Source organism: Drosophila nasuta, chromosome X (genome assembly GCF_023558535.2).
Source record: "Drosophila nasuta strain 15112-1781.00 chromosome X, ASM2355853v1, whole genome shotgun sequence".
NCBI classification, from domain to species: domain Eukaryota; kingdom Metazoa; phylum Arthropoda; class Insecta; order Diptera; family Drosophilidae; genus Drosophila; species Drosophila nasuta.
This window is the reverse complement of record NC_083459.1, coordinates 13,953,224-13,972,327: the sequence shown is the minus strand read 5'-3', so window position 1 is coordinate 13,972,327 and position 19,104 is coordinate 13,953,224. Positions and strand designations below refer to the sequence as shown.

General features: G+C 36.1%; 1 long non-coding RNA gene across 10 annotated transcripts in view; it reads left to right on the top strand.

Annotated features, from left to right (window-relative positions):
* LOC132796800 (uncharacterized) overlaps positions 1–19,104 on the top strand; it is a 43,095-nt gene that overhangs the window by 10,046 nt on the left and 13,945 nt on the right. For 8 of the 10 annotated variants that reach the window (XR_009633591.1, XR_009633585.1, XR_009633589.1 and 5 more), the window contains exon 2: positions 551–602. This is a non-coding gene — a long non-coding RNA (uncharacterized LOC132796800). Of the gene's footprint in view, positions 1–550; positions 603–3,776; positions 3,961–19,104 lie in introns of those variants that run through there. The other 2 variants (XR_009633590.1, XR_009633588.1) reach the window with 2 other exon arrangements.

Here is a 19,104-nt window from a genome sequence, read left to right as displayed (position 1 = left end):
TATATATGTTTTTTCTTTTTTTTGGGATGCCACGCCTCGCAAGTTTCACTTACACCTTGCTGGCCATTCTCTGTGTGTCTGTGTGTGTGTGTGTGTGTAACATATTCAACGTGTGCTATTTATGGCAGCAGCTGTTCTCCTCTCTCTTCCCCCTCCTTTTCCCTTCTTTTCTGGACTCCACTCGATTCAACGCAACTCCAAACAGAACTCGAACTCGAACTCGATTCTGCTTCCACAGCTTGTGTCTCCCCCTCCCACTCCCTCTCTCTCACTTTGTCTATCTCTGTCTCCCTCCCACGCGCTCTCTATATTTTTTTGCGAATGCCACGCATATTAATGGCAACCAATTGATTTACTTGTGCCATCAGTTCCCTCTTTTTTCTTCCATTGTTTTTTTTTCTTTTTTATGCCTTTCTTCTTTCCGTACAGGTCTCAAAATTGAACTATTGAAATCCACTTTGAAACGAGTCGTAAAATTTATGCGCCCTCAAACTTTAAATTTATTGAACTTCTATGACTGCAATTTAATAATTGCCTTAATCTATTTCAGCATTTTCAATAACATTTCAAAATTCTGGTTCAAAGGAAAGCGATTCAATAAAGTAAGTATTAATAAAGTTGATATTTTTGGTGCTATCATTTATGTTGAATAATAGTTTTACTAGTTCCTTTTTAATTTATGTTGTGAATCTCTTTTTTGAAAATACATTTCATCAAAGGCAGTCAAATAAGTTAGTTTCAGAATTAAAAGCGAGTTTGCTCAGATGAAAGATGCTTATTAAGATGTTAAAATGATTAAATAAAGGTTCAAATCGTATTTAGTTGAAACTTTATTAATGGAATTGTTGTAGAAAGTAATTTGCATAAATCTTTACCTGAATAATAGAGAAAAGTAAAAAAGTGATCATAGAAAATATAGGAGTATATAAATAAAATAAAAACTATATTATAATGAAAGTATAAATATTTTAATAAAATGTGCAAAATAATAGAAAATAATAAAAATATTTATCTTCTAAAAAGAAGTAAAAAAAATTATACAAAATAATGACTTATTAAAATTCAAATAGAAAGGAATAGAAAGGAAAGTTACCTGTTGGAATATTTATTTCCATAAAAGAATGGAGAGAATAAATAATGAAATAATAATATTTAACACACATTTACCATAAAGCAGTTTAGAGTGGCATTTCATACAAAATAAAAGTATTCTTTTTTTAAATTTCACTTAAAAAAAAATCATTAAATAAATCAATTGAAAACAACGAAAATTATGTACGAATTAAAAAAAAATAAAAACGAATTTCACTTTTTAATAATATCAACTTAAAGTAAATTGGTGATAGAATATTAGAGCAATTATATATTATAAATTATAAAAAAAAATAAAAACTAATGTTAGTCTTTTATAATAACTACTTAAAAAGTAAATTGGTGATAGGAAATAGAAGAATCATCATTATGCACATTTTATTTGATTATTATTAATCAGATAAAACTATAATATTTTTGAAATAACCGAAGGATGTTATGAAAGTCTAGCAGACTCGCTTCAATCACTTTTATTTGTTTTTCTTGAGCGAGTGAAAATTTCTTTTGCTCTATTTGTAGTAATTTATTAGCGCGCCATGCGGTAGACAGCAGCAGCACATTTTCATTTTCATTTTCATCTTCATTTTTATTTTCATTTTCATTTTTCGCTCTTGTTGTTTTGCTTGTGCTCATCTAAGTGGATTGTTTTCGATAGTTTCGGGGGGATGCTCGACGAATACGAATAGAGTGAAATGGAGGCACTTGAGTGAAATGGAGGGTTGTTAATAACATTACGAGATAATACCTGAAATTGGTCGATTAACTTTAAGCATAATTCGAGTGTTGGCCAAACAGACGTTTTCCTTTTTTAATACCCGCTACCCATAGGGTAGAAGGGTATTATAACTTTGTGCCGGCAGGAAATGTATGTAACAGGTAGAAGGAGGCATCTCCGACCCTATAAAGTATATATATTTTTGATCAGCGTCAACAGCCGAGACGATCTAGCCATGTCCGTCTGTCCGTCTGTGTGTCTGTCCGTCTGTCCGTATGAACACCTAGATCTCAGAGACTATAAGAGATAGAGCTATAATTTTTTTTCGACAGCATTTGTTATGTTTGCTCGCAGATCAAGTTTGTTTCAAATTTTTGCCACGCCCACTTCCGCCCCCGCAAATCAAAAAAATCGAATAACAAGTGTAATTTTAAAGCAAGAGCTACGAATTTTGGTATATACAATAATTACTATAGTAGTTATGATTTTTGAAAATTTGGTTGCGATCAGATAAAAATTGTGGAAGTCATTAAAGAAATTCTTTTGTATGGGCAAAAACGCCTACTTACTAGGGGTCTGAGTTGCTTTGGCCGACAATCTGGCACATTGTGCCGTTTATGGTATATTTTGAATGGTGTACTATATCTATATACCAAACATACCATTTGGTATATTTTTAGTATTTTTTTAAGTATTTTCGGTATATTTTGAAAATGATACCGCAATATTTTGCCTTTATTAAAAATGGGTAGCGGGTATCTCACAGTCGAGCACACTCGACTGTAACTTTCTTACTTGTTTTTTGTATGGCTTTTAATTTATGCAGCGTGAAAAGCCGCACAATCTTAACGGGAAACGTTTTGGTAATTTGTTAAATATTTGAGAGAGCATTTGGGAAGGAAATCCCAAACAGATGACAAGCACTTTGTAGGCGACTAAATTTGTGATAAATAAATAAAATGCTATTAGGCGTCGAGAGGTGTTGCCTTAACAATGAACTGAGGCCAGGGCTGGCTGATGACAGGGCAGGGTTGGAGAAGCGGAGAAGCGAGGGTGAGGCGGGTTCAAGTCGAATCGAGTCGAGGCGTTAAATTGCTGTCAACATGGCCGGGTTGGCGTGCCAGGATTTGTGTTTGCTTTTCGGTCTGTTTTGCTGCCGTCGCCGTCGCTGTCGCCGCTGACCTGATGAACTTTTTGGCCCTGGCTAACAAACGTTACAAAAGAATTGAAATCGACGCAAAATTTCGCGTTGCACTCACTGCCCAAATTTGCAAATGAAGTGCGACGAATTGTAAAATGGAATTGGATTTGTAGCACCAAACTACTTTTCCCTTCGCTCCCCTCTCAACTCAGCCTCTCTCTCTCTCTCTTCCCCCTCGCTTATTGCAATCGCATCGACGCGGAGGGTCGACTGCTAATGAAATGCGATAAAATGTCATCCAGCCGTAATAATGCTGACTATTGCTGCCTGTCTGCTCCCTTTTTACCGTTTTCCCCATTGCTGACTGTGGTCGAATTGCCCGAAAGAGGAGAAGGAGGAGAAGGTAGAGGGAGAGGAAAAGGCGGAGTCCATCCATTGATCGATTTAATTTTCGAGCGCTGTTTTGTCGTTTCGATTTGATGTTCGCTCGGATTTCGGCGGCGATTGTGCGGAAATTAGTTGAAAGTTTACCAAAACTGAAATCAAACTGTGATTCCAATTGGGTTTTGATGGCGTCTCTGCGTCTCACTCTCCTCTCCCCTCTCTTTTGCAACATTATTTTGCCAGTCAACTGAAATCTGTTACATGCAATGCTGGATTTTAATAGAAACCTTTGTCAGTTAATATATATTGCATCGATGTTATGCATTCCCACATGCATTTCTATTTTCATGCATTCATTCGTTGAGTTTAGTATTTTCGTATTTTCGTATTCGTATTTTCCATTTACATTTTCATTTTCGCTTACATTTTCATTTACAGTTTCATGCTTAGCTGCTTGTGGTTTAATAAAACAACAGCTGAAACTCTCTCTCTCCAATTGAATACGCGATGCTCGCAAATCTTCTAAATTATGAAACAACTAATAAACAAAACACATTTCCATTTCCATTTGATGCTCGATTTGCTAATCAACATACAAATTCATTTCATACTTGCTGTAAATTTGCGGGTAAGTTTCATTATTATTATTATTATTATTTGCTATTAAATCAGTTTTCGATACCAATTTAGTATCTGAATCTAAACTTGAAGCTGACCAATATTACATACTTAAATTAGTCAGAACGTTATTCGTGTCATATTTCTGAAAAACGCTTGACAATGTGGTGTATTTGAAATATAGCTTTGTGTATATTTTAGTATTTTGGTTTATTTATTAGGTATACTTTAAGCACAGTATTTGTTTTATACCTTAAACCAACTTTCGAATACCGATAAAGTATTATTACATAATTAACTCAGTCGGAAAGTTATTCAAGAAAACATTTGACAATCTGGTGTATTTTTAATATAGTATGTTTTGAATATATAAGCTTATAAATATACCAAATGTAGCCTTGTGTATATTTTATGCTTTGCATGAATACTCGATTGTATCTATCTTATTTTTGTTTGATAGAATCATATAGAATATAATTTACGTAGAAAAGATGGTCACGAAATCATTTTGTATAGCAAAAAAGTTTGATTTGGTTGACAATTTGGTATATTTGAAATTATTTAGTATATTTCGCATTTATTAGTATATTGATATATCAAATATAGCTATCGGTATATTTCAGTAATTAATTTCAGAACATTTTGTTATTCAAATCCTTTTCGCAAGGTTTTGCTTTTATCGAAGTGATTTTATTAGCTAATTAGTTAATTAATGGTTTAACAACAATAAGCTTTTGTTCTTGAATGATTATTATATTTTTTATTTTTTATTCTTTGTTATTTTATATTTTCGAAATGGTATCTAGTTATTCGTGAACGAGAAATGCGTTAGGATATTTAAAAGCTTATCGATAAGAGTATTATTAATGTAAGCATACTTCGAACTGGCTTACAACTGGATTAGTTTATTAAACATTATTAAGAGTCTGGTTTTAATATTGTTTCCCTTGCTAATTACCGTCTAATGGGTTAAGACTTTTAGCTGACAAACTCAACTTGCTGTTTTGCATTGAAGTAAATAGGCAAAAAAAAAGAGCAGAGTGACTGCAGAAGTAGAAGTCTGGTGCCAAGTAAACCAAGTCAACTGGAAACTTGCAGCGGGCAACTTGCAACTTGCAACTGGCAACAACAGGGACTAATTGTGCAACAATCTCGCTGCAATCGAGCCGACAAATGTAAATCAAAACTTGGCCCAGTCGCTGGCTAATTAGATTGCAGCCAAGGACCAAAAACTGCGCGCATTTCTACGATGAAGAAGTCGTCCAATGTTGCAAGTTGCAAGTGGCAAGTGGCAGTGGCAAGCAAAAAGTGTAGCAAGAAACAGTTATGACAACGTTACTTCCTCCTTTCTCCTCCTGTGTTGACAATTTGGCTGATGCTCTCTCTGTGTTTTTTTTTTTGTTTTTGCTGTTTTGTTTTTTGGTGCCGCACGCAAATTGTTGACTGGGCGCCAAGTGGCAAGTGGCAAGTGGCAAGCTTCTTGTGTTGTGCTGATGCTGCGCTTAATTATTTCCTTGGCCGGCAATCAACAATCAACATAATTTTGACACGCCTACAACTCTCAAGCGCGGCCACCGGGGCGGATGAGTAATGAAAAATGAGTCAACTTTTTGTCGCTCAACTCTTGGCAAAGGTCGTCAGACAACTTGTGGGCGGCAAAGTGGGCGTGGTTGCTGATCCAGTGACAAGAGCTGTGACTGCATTGGCCGCAGACTGGATTATAAATTGGCAAGAGAAGTTGTAGCAAATAAATATCTATGCAGTTTCTTCATTTTATATGCGTATATTGAATGAAGGAAAACGATCCACTAGGAAATAATATTTAATAGATAAATTCAACTTTTATACCAAAAATATTGACTTTGGTATATTTTAGGAAATTTTGGAACTTGCGCTTAATTTGAAAAGCGCAATAGCTATAGACATTTAACTATTATACCAAACATCAGTACGCTTTAGTATTTTTTCAGCATTTTAATAGGCAGTTTCAATTTAAATACTATTTAATGGTCTTTTACCGTGGAAAATCTAAGTTCGATTTAGAAACTTGTGCCTAATTAAAAACAATCGCAGTAGATGAAAATATTAAGATACAAATAACCAAATATTTTTCAAAAATTGTGCTTAATTTGAAAAAAAAAAACGCATTAGCTAGAAATATTAAGCAATATTAAAGTATTAGCTAGAAATATTAAACAATATTAAAGTATACCGAAGGCTAACTTTAGTATTTTTTCTATTAATTTGGTATATTTAAAGAACAATTCCGCATTGTTTTTTATTTGTGTTTACACAAATTTCTATCTAATTTCGTATTCCTATTAATGTAAGCGTAAAATTTAGGGAAATTGTGTTTTTTTTTTTCATCCGTTAAACTATTATACCAATTATAGCATTCGGTATATTTTAGAAAACTAGGAATTTTTGCTCTAAATTTGAAGAAGCCGAATAGCTGCAAATATTAAACTTGTATACCAATTATAACCTTCGGTATGTTTACGATATATCTTCAGTATATTAATTTGGAACGTTATACAACTTTCGGTATATTTAGGTATATTTTCCGTATATTCATTTTGTATATTTTAAGGAAATTACTGCATCGTTTTGCTGTTATGCAAAATTGACAGCGAGCCGCTTTCTAATTAGTTTTTAATCAAATTTCTATCTAATTTCTTATCACCATTTAAACTTTAAGAAAATTGTGTTTATTTAACCCTGACATTCGAGAGACAATCAATAAATGAGTCACCAAGAGAGTCTTTACTGTAGTTTGCTTAGAACGCAGCTCTTTATAAACTTGGCTGCACTTGCACAGCGAGGCAATGAGACCATAAACATTCTGCATGGCGAGCATAAACAAAAGCATATAGTATAGTAAGTGTGCCCATAAATATATAAACATAAATAAATGCTGCTCACAGGTGTGCAGTTGCATGGAAAAGGGGGCGTGGCAGGTGGACATCGGACAACACTTTCGCTCGGACATCAATTTCGATTTCGATTTCTATTTCGGTTTCCATGGGCCAAAAAGTGCATAATTTATGTGTGTAGCACTTTGGCTCAGCTGCTTTAAATGAAGCGCCCCTCTGCGTTCCCATTTGCCCCTTCTCCACTTGTACTTCAATTGGATTGCCTTTTAAACAGCACCTACAACTATCGATCTCACTTAAGCCGAGGACGAGAACGAGGACGAGGCACATGCCACAAAACGTAGCCATAGCCGTAACCGTAGCTGTAGCCATAGCTGTAGCCGTGGCCATATGCAAACTGGCAATAAAATTTAAATATTTTGCATATAAATCAAATCGATGGGAAATTTTCGGATAGAAAGGCAAAGTCCCCAAAGCAAGCAAGCAAGCGAGGCTGATGGAGGGGGAGGGGGGCAAGTCCCAACGGTAACATATACACTGTGCAACGCAGACAACACGACACTAGACAACACACAACAGCAAAGAGAGGAGAAACAGAGCAGACAATTCACATGTGATGTGGGTGTCTCTCTCACTCGCTCTCTCTCTGTCTCTCGCTCTCTCTTTCTAGAGTGTCCTGCTGCATACGTGCGCTTGTCACTTGCCACTTGCCACTTGCCACACTTGGTGGAGCAGGCAAAGTCAAAGCGTCGGTGCTCAAAGGACCTGTTTCCGTTTTGTCAACCTGAGAACTCGAATACCCCGACAGTTAGGCACAGGGATAACCGGATAACCTACGTCTCCAATAGAGGGGGGAGTGAGGGGAGGGATTGGAGTCTGAGGTCTGGGTTTAGCTAAGTGTTTTCTTGGTCGTTTCAACTCGATGATGATGATGTAGTTGTCGTTGTTGTTCTTCTTCTTCTTGCTAGCTGTTCGTGAGTGCATGAGTCCGTGTCGGTTTGCTGACATAAATTGTGAGGACTTGAGCACTCCAAGCTCCAAGCTCCAAGCTCCGAGTGCCATTTTGCCATTTTGCCATTTTGGTATTTTGCCTAAATGAGCGATCAGCTCAGCGATTAAGTCGAAACACACACACACACACACACACACATCCAAGAAGCAATCCTTACTCCACTTCTCAGCCCCGAAAATTGACTCCTGCGTAGAGCTTTCACTAACTGCAAATTGATTAATAGCTGCTTATGAAATGACACTGAGGAATGAAAACCATTCTGTTGTCTCGTAAAAGACGCACTAAAGTTGTTAAAGCAGATGGTAGATAAAGAGTCGGAGCAGGAAGAAAGAAGAGAAACTCAAATACTGAAAAAATAATTAAATTAAAATGCAATAAATGGCAAAGAACTTAATTAAAATTATTTAATAACAATTTGGGAACTAGTTGAGTGCGCTCGACTGTCAGATACCCGAAATATACCAAATTCACATACCGAAAAAAATACTGAAATATACTAAAATACGTATTTATATTTGTGATTGAATGTATATTACCCGCTTAATAAAACAATGTCGTATTCTCATTTAAACATGCTAAATTCATATACTGAAAAAATACTAAAATATACCAAAGTATGTATTTATATTGGTGTCTAATACCCGCTAAATAAAACAATGAAGTATTATCATTTAAATATACCAAACTGATATACCGAAAAAATACTGAAATATACCAAAATTCGTATTTATATTTGTGATTGAAAGTATATTACTCGCTTCATAAAACAATGTAGTATTCTTACTTAAAAATGCTAAATTCATATACTGAAAAAATACTAAAATATACCAAAGTATGTATTTATATTGGTGTCTAATACCCGCTAAATAAAACAATGGAGTATTATCATTTAAATATACCAAACTGATATACAGAAAAAATACTGAAATATACCAAAATATGTATTTGTTATGTTGGTATAACATGTGCTGTCAAACAAATTAAGGATTGATCCATTTCTTATTTGTCTGAGACAAAGCTAGGCCCAAAGCGTATAAGACCCTTCTACTCTATTGGGAACAAGTATAAATAGAGACTAATGAGAACACAATACAGATAATGCAATTAAAATATAATCAATTAAAATTAGATAATAATGCAGCGAAATGAATTTAATTGCTATTCAAAATAATGCAATGAATTAAAATTGATTGAAATGATTAACTTGAACGAACTGAAACGAATGTTGTAGTGGAAGATTGTGTATGAATGCGTTTTAATGTAGATGATATGACAAAGACATAGAGAATTATAGTTAAGAAAAGAAAAGAAAATAAAAGGAAAGAAATCTAAAGATAAGGAATTAACAGGAAAGAAAAGAAAATAAAAAAGGAGAAAAGAGAGGAGAAAAAAAGATTTAATTTAATAGTTAATCAAGTAATTTATATTGAAGATTAATTTAACATATTATTAGAAAAATCAATGTGCTTAAACCGATAAAGTTTAAGCACATGTTTTTTAAGCAAACAAAGGTTTAAGAGGAAGAAAGAAGCTTATGTAACTTAATGTGCCCAAAAAGATGTAAACAGAAACGTAATGTTTATTGCTTTAACACAGTTCTGCTTTTTATTCATTAAGTGAATAATCCGTACAAGCAAATAACAGCATAGATAGGAAATTCATATAATAAACCCAATCGTATAACTCAATGCGAGGAATTCATCTGTAGAGGAAATTCGTCCTGAAATGCAGTCATGTAAAAAGATTGGCACAATTGTGGAAAAATATCAAGTATACGAATAGTACAAGTGGAAAAGCATCAAGAAAAGAAATCGACAATTTGAATTTTATTGCATGATTTTTGTTTATAAATAATGCGAAAGCGATTAGGGATTAAAATGATATAATAACAAATAGAAATTGTAAGCAAGAGCAACAATTTTGCAATTGCAAAGAATAAATATTTGCGAAGCATGCAAAGAAATGCCAAAGGTATAAATCATGCCAGTGACAAGAGATTAAACCAAATGAATAAATTATACGTTCTCTCGTATAGTATTTAGTTAAAGGAAATATAATCAGCCTACGGCTGACAGACAGACTTGAGACCAGACAGACCAGAGACTCGAGTTGGCCCAAAACGGACGGATGTTTGTGCTCGACAGTGAGAGAGAGAGAGAGAGAGAGAGAGAGAGAGAGAGAGAGAGAGAGAGAGAGAGAGAGCTGCTGCTTTATGTCTGCTGCTGTCTGCTGACTGCTGTTTATGCTGCTGTTGTCTAGTGTATGTTGTATGTTGTGTGTGGTGTGCAGTTCGTGCATGTCTTGTGCACTTTTTGGTCACATTTATTACACAATTCCAATAAATAACATTTCATAGGGCTTCCTGGCAGTTGCTGGCCGCAAGCATTACTACGGCTGCTACTACGTTGAGGACGACAACGATTGTCGACTGCTACTAGAGTGTGTGGCCTACCAAACTCCCGACTCGAGCAAGGACTCTTGCTCTACAACGACAACGACAACGCCAACGACATCGACAACGACAACAATTTCTTTATGGTATTTGCAGGGACATCGTCAGCTCGTCATCGTTTGCGCTTGACAGAGGCAAATTTTATTTACGAGTCTTTTTGCAAAAAGCAGTCTTACATATGTAAATGCCTGCGGGATGTCTATACACACACACACACACACACACACACACCCACTCACACACACACAGAGAGAGGCTCTATAAATTTGTGCTTTATTGATATTTTACAACATTCCCATTGCAATTTGACAGCTCAAGTGTGGCCAATTTCAATTAAATTCCCTATTCAATTACAAAACTAAATTCATTGTGCTTTGTGTTAATTTCTCAAGTTATTGTGCTCTTCAAATCATTAAGGACTTTACACACTTTGAGTTTGAGTTTGTCTAACACTGACATATTTCCACTGAGCGTATGTATGTTACGTTCTAAATCGACATTGACTTTGACGGTATTTATGCTTAAACTATCTAGTATCAAAGATAATTTATGGTATTTCATATTAGAAAAGTTGATTTGCAATTTGAATTCATTTATTCCTTAAATTTTAGCTTTTTTTGATATCATAATATTATTGAACGATTTTTCGCCTTTACTATATGAATCATATTGGTATATTTCTAGTATAACATATGCTTTTATAATTCAAATTATTAAAATGATGAAAATTGATAAATTTCTTAAGCAGACATTTCACATTTCATTCAACTTAATTACAATTATTTAAAATTTTTACTGATAATTTGTAGTTTAGCAGACTACATTCAGTATTTTTCTAAATGAGTCACAATATACTAAAGGCATATTATGATCCAAGTGCTTACGTTTGATGTATGCACATATATCATATTAAATTTGAATAGTTTGTATCAAATTTCTAAAGTTAAAATGCCAGACTGAACAAAGCAAAGTTTGCTTCAGCTCGAAGCATTCAACTTGGTATATTTCCCAGTATTTGTAGTATATATATTTTTTTTGCCTTTAATATTCTAATTATCACCATTAATAATCTTGATACATATTTGACAAGACATTTCTCATTTCATTCTTCAACTTAATTATTTAACATTTCTACTGATGATTTGTAGCTAAGCCTTTAGAATATTTGGTATTTTTACAAACGACTTACAAATTCCGATAGCTAACACTATAATAGAAGCTCAATATGATCAGAGTGCTTAACTTTTCTTTAAACCACATTCAATTTTCATAGTTTACAGTAAATATCTAAACCTAAAATGTCAGACTAAACACTGCTTCAGCTTGAAGCAGTCATTTTGGTATATTTTCAGTATATGCAGTATATACATACTTAAATTTATGTTGAGTATAATGTTTGCTGTTTGTCAACTTATTTATTGATTATAATGAGGTGCAAGGCACATTATTGATTTATCAGTGCCACGAAATGTGCACAAATCAAGCTCAAGAGGGGAGGGCGGAGAAGAGGTCGGAGGTGGTGCCATATTGACTGCTGGCTGGCTTCGGTGGGTTTGAAGAAAGTGCACGGTTCTCAGGTTATTTGCTATGCAAACTTTCTATGGCTATGGCTGTGTGTTGCCTTTAATCAAATATCAATAAAGTTACCCAGGCAGGCAGGCAGCCAAGCAGCCAAGCAGGACAGGCAGGAACTACTCTCATATTTATGTGGCCATGATTATGTTTAATGTGCTTTTTCCTCCTCCTTCTTCCCCTTCTCTGCTGCTGCTGCTGACTTCGTGCCTTCCCTCGGCATGCCAGAATTCATCGGTGCTTTCCTGCAGCCCCCGCGCTGATTTCAGTTCGATGTTTGCTTGACTTTAAGTTGCTGCCATTGTGTTTAGCACGCAAAATGCAACGTGCTGCAATTGTGTGGCCTTTTCTTCCTCTTCTCTCTATTCTCTCTGCTCTTCTCTTTCCTCTCTTCTTGGCGGGCGAAGCCAAAAACTTCTGACTCGACTGCCCCCAAGGCTCGCATAATGGAATATAATACTGCATTTATTTGATTTACATACCAAACTGCAGTTATGCATGCAATCTGTTCAACTCTGACTCTCTCTCTTTCTTTCTCTTTCTCTCTGTCTCTGTCTCTGTGTTTGTGTTTGTGCATTTCATATGCTTCAACATTATGCAAAGCGATGCCTTGAGCTGCAAACGTCTCAGACATATACATTTCTGGCAATGTATGAATTGAAATGTAAGCATTAATTAATTTCGTTGAAATCTTAAATTTCCATGTTATCGATGACTACTTGCAGTTATCGATTACATTGCAATTACGTAGTAATTAGACTATTTGCCAATTAGTTCGAATGCACTTTGCGTTAATGGTGAGAACGATTTCATGGGGTGTGCTCGACTCACAGTTACCCTGTAATTGATTTCTTTGAAGTCTTGAATATCCATGTTATCGATAACTACTTGCAGGTAACGATTACATTGCAATTAAGTTGTTCGGCAGTAATTAAAATATTTGCCAATTACTCCATGTGCACTTAGCTTTAGTGCTCGACTCACAGCTACCCTGTAATTCATTTTACTAAAATTTTGCATTTCCATGTTATCGATAACTATCGATTGCATTGCAATTACGTAGTTTTGTAGTAATAAGAATATTTACTGTTGAGTAAGATTATTTGGGGTACACTTGATTCACAGATACCCATTTAATCGTTGTAGACACCAATAAAGAATCTAAAACCAATAAGAACCTAAAAAATGTATATCAAAAGTAATCTAAGGAAAGAGAACAACTAATTTAATTTACCTTTCATCTAATCTCATTACGATTTTTGGTGACTTTTTACCAACTATATTCATTTACTTGAATTACTCTTCTTCTAATAATTTCTAATTTATTTGTTTACTAATTACATTTTCAATTGGTTACTATGTATTAGATATTCGAAAGATTTCCGAACATTAAGTTAACAAATAAATAAAAGAGTAGGAGAGGAAATATTGAAGTTTGGGAAAATATAATTTTTATTTAATGTATTTATTTATTGATACGTATAATTTAGACCCTCACAAACTATTTAAAGTAAAGTCAGGCTAGGTAACGATTTATAACAGACTGACAATATAGTATAATATATATTTATTGAATGCAGTATATAGTCAACTCTTTATATTGTTTGCATTGCTGAGGTCGTCAAATTGAAACGGAAGCGACAACGTTCTCGATTGTTGATTGTCATTGCTATAGTCGTTAACGTTAACGTTACCGTTACTGTTATCGTTATCGCTGTCGTTATAGTCATCGTTCACGTTCTCGTTATCGTTATCGAAATCGCATTGCCGAAAGTTCAAATGTGTCACAATAAGGTTAACGTCAACGCAGCGCAACGAACATAACGTTATGGCGTAACGAGACATAAAGCCGACATCAATCCCCATATTACCCAATACCCAATTCCCCCAAACTTCCTACCAAAAATCCGCCCTGAAATTTCGTCATCTCCCCAGTTCTCCAGTTCTCATGTGATATTCGTCGTTCCCATTGTTCATGTTGCGCCATCATCCCATTTGCCATTGAAATCGGTTGTCGTTGCAATCGCAATTTTCGAGTTGGAGCTGCAGTTGCAGCTGCAGCTGTTGGGGCACAAACTGACCAATGTCACAAATTAAAATTTATTCCCTGACAATTTTTTATTCAAAAGGAATGGCGAGAGAAAAATGTCGAATAAGGATGAGAGACAGAGTACCAGAGAGAAACTGGCAAAATGCTGCTGGGCAATTGGGGAAGAAGCGGAAGCAAGTATACATATATGTATATATTCTCTATGGTATATTTTTAATGAAATAGTATATGGATATACCAAATAAAAGCGTTGGTATGTTTTGAATGTAGCAGTATATCGATATACCAAAGAAATATATACTTATATAATTATATTTTAGTATCTTATCGAAATAATATATATATATATTAAGATATGCCAAAGCATTTACTTGGTATAACGTTATACTATTTCATTCAAAATATACCATCTAACAAAAAATATACCATTTTGTCTATCTGCCTGATACATACATTTACTGTGGGCACAATGTTTTAATACTCATCTACCCCAAGGGTAGCGGGTATAAAAATATAAATAGCAAGAAGTGTAGTAAAGATGTTCAGCTGAAAAGGTAGATCTCGCTCTGTAGGAAATCATAAGAAAATAGCAGAAAGAACGGAGGAATAGAGTCGGAAAGGAAACGATGAAGCTTTAGCATAAGATCATTATAAAGTTTGAGAAAATATGATTAATGTAGGAGCATTCAAGAGGAGAATTTAAGGGAATAAAAACCATATTAGAGATTAAATAAAGAGGAAAATTAAAGGGAATAATAACCGTATTAGGGATGATTGGATAGTGGGATTCAAAATCGAGAAAGTGTAATGAGTAGAATGAAGAGAAGAGTAGGAAGAGGAGGAGAAGAGAAGGAGCAGCAACAATAGTCAAAGGCAGAAGAAGCGACCAAGCGATGAGCACAAACAGATGTGCGAAACATTCAGCGAACTGAAACTGAAACTGAAACCGGAACAGGATCAAGGCCAGACTAAGAAGTGAAACAGGAGACGGAAGAGGGGAAAAGGGAAAAGCTAACGCGGTTCAGCTTTGTTTGCGCCTTCCGCTTTGTTGTTGTTTTTATTGTTGCTGGTTACTTGTTGTTGTTTGTTTGATTGTTGTTGTCGCATTTATGCTCACTTAATGACAGCGACAATCGAGCAGCCGAATGTTCTTAGCCTTGGCCAACAGAGGACAGTCGACTGTCAGTCCAACAGCCGGCGCACAATGCGCAATAATAAAAACAATAACGACAACAACAAGAACGATGAGCAGAACAACAACAACAACAATGTGGCCATGTGACCCAATCTACGCCTGCTTCCGCCATCCGCCTCCCCCTCCACACTGTCCACAACTTCCGCCTGCCGTCCGTTTGGCCACATGCGAGCCAACTCTTTTCGGTCATTTTGTTTGAGCATATTGAAAAATTGTTGTTGTAGGAAAAAGCCATTTGGCTATTGTTTGTCATACTTGGTCGCGAGGACGAACGACGAGGGCGCGCCATTCGTTCAGCTTTAACCCAATCTCCCCAATCCAGAGGGAGGTGTCCACCCTCCCCTCTGCCTTGCTCTGCTCTGTTCTGCTTTCCCACATCCTCGCCACAACTGACTGCAGTGGGATTTTCAATAAATGACTTACAACGCGGCTGGCAAGTGGATTGCCTGCCTCATATTGTAGAGGGGTGTGGGGGTCGAGGAGACCCGGACGAAGTCATGAGGATAGCGCTCTAGAATCCAGCTGCTGATCCAGGTCGTGGTCCAGCTGCAGTCGCCATCGCCATCGCCATCGTCATGGCCATCGCAGTCGCAGTCGCATTCGAAGCTGGCTTTGTTTGTGCTTTTAACGAGCACAGCTGCGTGGAGAACGCGAAAATCACTTTTAAAAATAATAACAATGTTGTTTGCATCGATCGGGTGGACAAGCCAAATAGAGAGCAGCAAGAGGAAGAGCAGCAGTGGGGAGGGAGGAACAAACGCTCATATGTTAGGCCACGTTGACAATGACAATGGCAATGCTGCAAACACACACCTCTCCGTAAAGGGTTACTCGTTGTTCGATTAATTGTACAAGCAGCTTTAAAGCTCTTCAAGAGTTGAATGGCTTTTGCTTAGTATAATATTACCTTAAGTTGCTTTATGCAATTGTGAAAGCATTTTAGAGAGTTCAATCGGCTTTAAAGCTCCTAAAACAGCAATAGAAGCCCAAATAAGTTTTAATTAAGTGAAAGCTCGCCTAAAATTGCATTTATGACAAATGCTAATCCATCTGTTTGTTTCGAGCAGCTTTAAAGCTCCGCATTAGCTAAAGCCATATAAAGATAAATAACTTTTACTTAGCTAATTTATAATTGAGGCTTAACATATGTTATATAATCGATTAAGCTGTAATTTTAAATAAGAAACGGTATCAAAATTATGTTCGACAAAAGCTGCTAAAAGAAGTTAGCTAAAAATTAAATTAGTTTCAATCAGATTTAAATCACTTCATTCTCAATTGACAAAATTCTGAATTATGATTGAGTTTAAACTTAACAATATGATTCAATCACTTAAGCTTCAAATTGGGTCAAATTAGCTGCACTAAACGCTTTGTGGAGCTTTTTGAGTAGTTAACAATTGGTTCATTGCTCTGTTTTCATACATATGAAACTACCTCACTGCTGTCATTTTTTACAGGGTATTTACAAAGTACCATGCAAGTTTCACCAACAGACAATCGATTATTATTATCTCTGTCTCCCTCTCTAACCATATTTTTGCAGCAACTCCTCCGTCTCTCTCTCTCTCTCTCTCTCTCTCTCTTTCTCTGTTTCTCGCTGTCCCTCGCTGTCGCTGTTAACTTAACTGACCAGCTTGTTGGCCACATCAACTGACGATGCTCTTTTTGTTGGCTAATGAAAACATTTGGTCGGCAAATGGAGTACGAGTAGTTATTAAAATATTTTTCTATGTTCACCCGTTCATTCGTTCGTCCGTCCGTCTGTCCGTCCATCTGTCGTGTTTGTTTGTTCACTTGCCTGCTCGCAGCTCTCTTCCTCTTCGACCTCACAAATGCACACACACACACACACACCCGCACACTCATGAGCTGAACGCCATTTTGGCTGCTTTTACAGGCCTACAACAGAGAGAGAGAGAGAGAGAGAGAGAGAGAGAGGGAGAAAGTGGGAGAGAGAGAGAGAGAGCGTCGCAGTCTGGCTGATGAGATTGGGCACGCTTCCAGTTTGGGTCTCTGCTGCAATGTGCTGCAGGGAAGGGGAGACGAAGAGGGGAGAGGTGAGGTGAGGTGGAGGTGCGGTGCTGCGTTGTGGTTCATTGCTGTTTTTGTTTGTATGCTTTAAAGTGCAGCTTATTTACCTGAGCAGCTGTGTGCACTGGTCTCCCTCTCCCTCTCCCTTCACCCTCTCTTTCACTCCCCCACTCTCTTTCTCTCTCTCTCTCTCTCTATGCTTGTCTGTCTTTCTACCCATGTGTATGTTTGTGTGTGCGTGTATTGGCCCGCATAAATGACGCACTGCATGTGTTCGACTCGTTTCGATAGTCAGCAGCTGCTGCCTCGCTCCCTCTGTTTCCCTCTCTCTCCCTCATCTCTCTCTCACTCTCTCTCTTTCTCCAACCCTTTACAACTCTTGCCTCTTGCTCTCTTCACTGCTCAATGTTTGCTCGCCTTGCTTCTTTTACGTATTTTTGGCGCTGATTTTAATCAACGCATTGAATGCACGCATTTCTTCGCCATTTACATTTATGAACGCATATAGTATATAAATATACTATATATGTATGTATATACCACATTAATATATTTATATTCATAATTAAATATATGTCACACACGTGCGAAGCTGCATTAATTTCAAGTCCAGCTGCTGTCGTTATTCAGATAAACTTGGCTCCATTTATACCCGAGTAGAAGGGTATTACAGTTTGGTGAATACAGAAAATATACGTAAGAGGAAGAAGCAGACATATCTAACTGCATTTTCGAAATTAGTTGGGAATACATTTTATTTGATATTGTTTTACTTTGGTTGACAATCTGGTATATTTGGTTGGCAGTAGTATATAAATATACCGAATATAGCCTTCAGTATATTTTAGTATGTTTTCAGACTAGTAATTTGTTGCATTTTGAAAATAATACCGCTCTACTTGGAATGTAGTAGTATATAAGTATACCGAGTATAGCCTACAATATATTTCAGTATTTTTCGGAATATTAATTTTGTGCATTTTTATAATAATACAGCTCTATTTGGAGTGTAGTAGTTTACAAATATTCCATATATACCAAATATATCCCTTGGTATATTTTAGTATTTTTCCAAAATATTAATTTGATGCATTTTAAGAATCGCCCTATTTTACTTCTATTGATAGATTCAATAGCCGGTATCTCATAGTCGAGCACACTCGATAGTATCTTTCTTGTATGTTTTATTATGAACGCATATATAATCCGAATTGCAGTTTAATATAAAAGCATATTGACGATTTGATTTGACGATTGATGCAAATTTGATTACAAAACTGTAATTTGAAACTTAAAAGGTGTAGCCTTAAATTCGCCTCAACTTGCTGTCTTTTACAAATTCACATTTGCATCCCTTGCTCATAGATAATTCCGTCAATGCATAAATGCTTCAGTCAGTCACTTGTCAGTTGCAGTTTCAGTTTCATGTGTATGCAGGGTATGTGACAGTCAGAAAATGAAAACATAATCGCTGCGATCCGATAACAAATTGCACAATTCACAGGACAAATTTAAAATTTCACCTTGGCAATCGCAATGCCAATCAAAACATTATTCATTCTGTCATGTCCACATAAGCATCCTTTTTGCATCCTTTGCCTTCACGTGCTTATCATTTCATTTTCATTTCGTATGTAAATGGTGTATCGCTTAAGTAATCTGCTGTTGAGCAGTCAAGAGTCAGAGTCAGAGTCGGAGTCGAAGCTCGCTTCCATTGTCGAATTGTCATTTCAGTTTTGTCACTTTGTAAATTCCAATTAAAACATTTAAGGACAGTCAGGATAACGACGATGACGACGAGGACGACGAGGATGAGAACAATAACAAGCATTCAGTGTTAACTCTGATGTGCAATTTAGTTGATATGACTTTAGCGAATGCTAGCAGAACAACAACAAAGAGAGAGAGACTAGTAGATACCCTGTAAATGCTTGATGTTTATTTCGAATTAGAGATTAAAGTATAT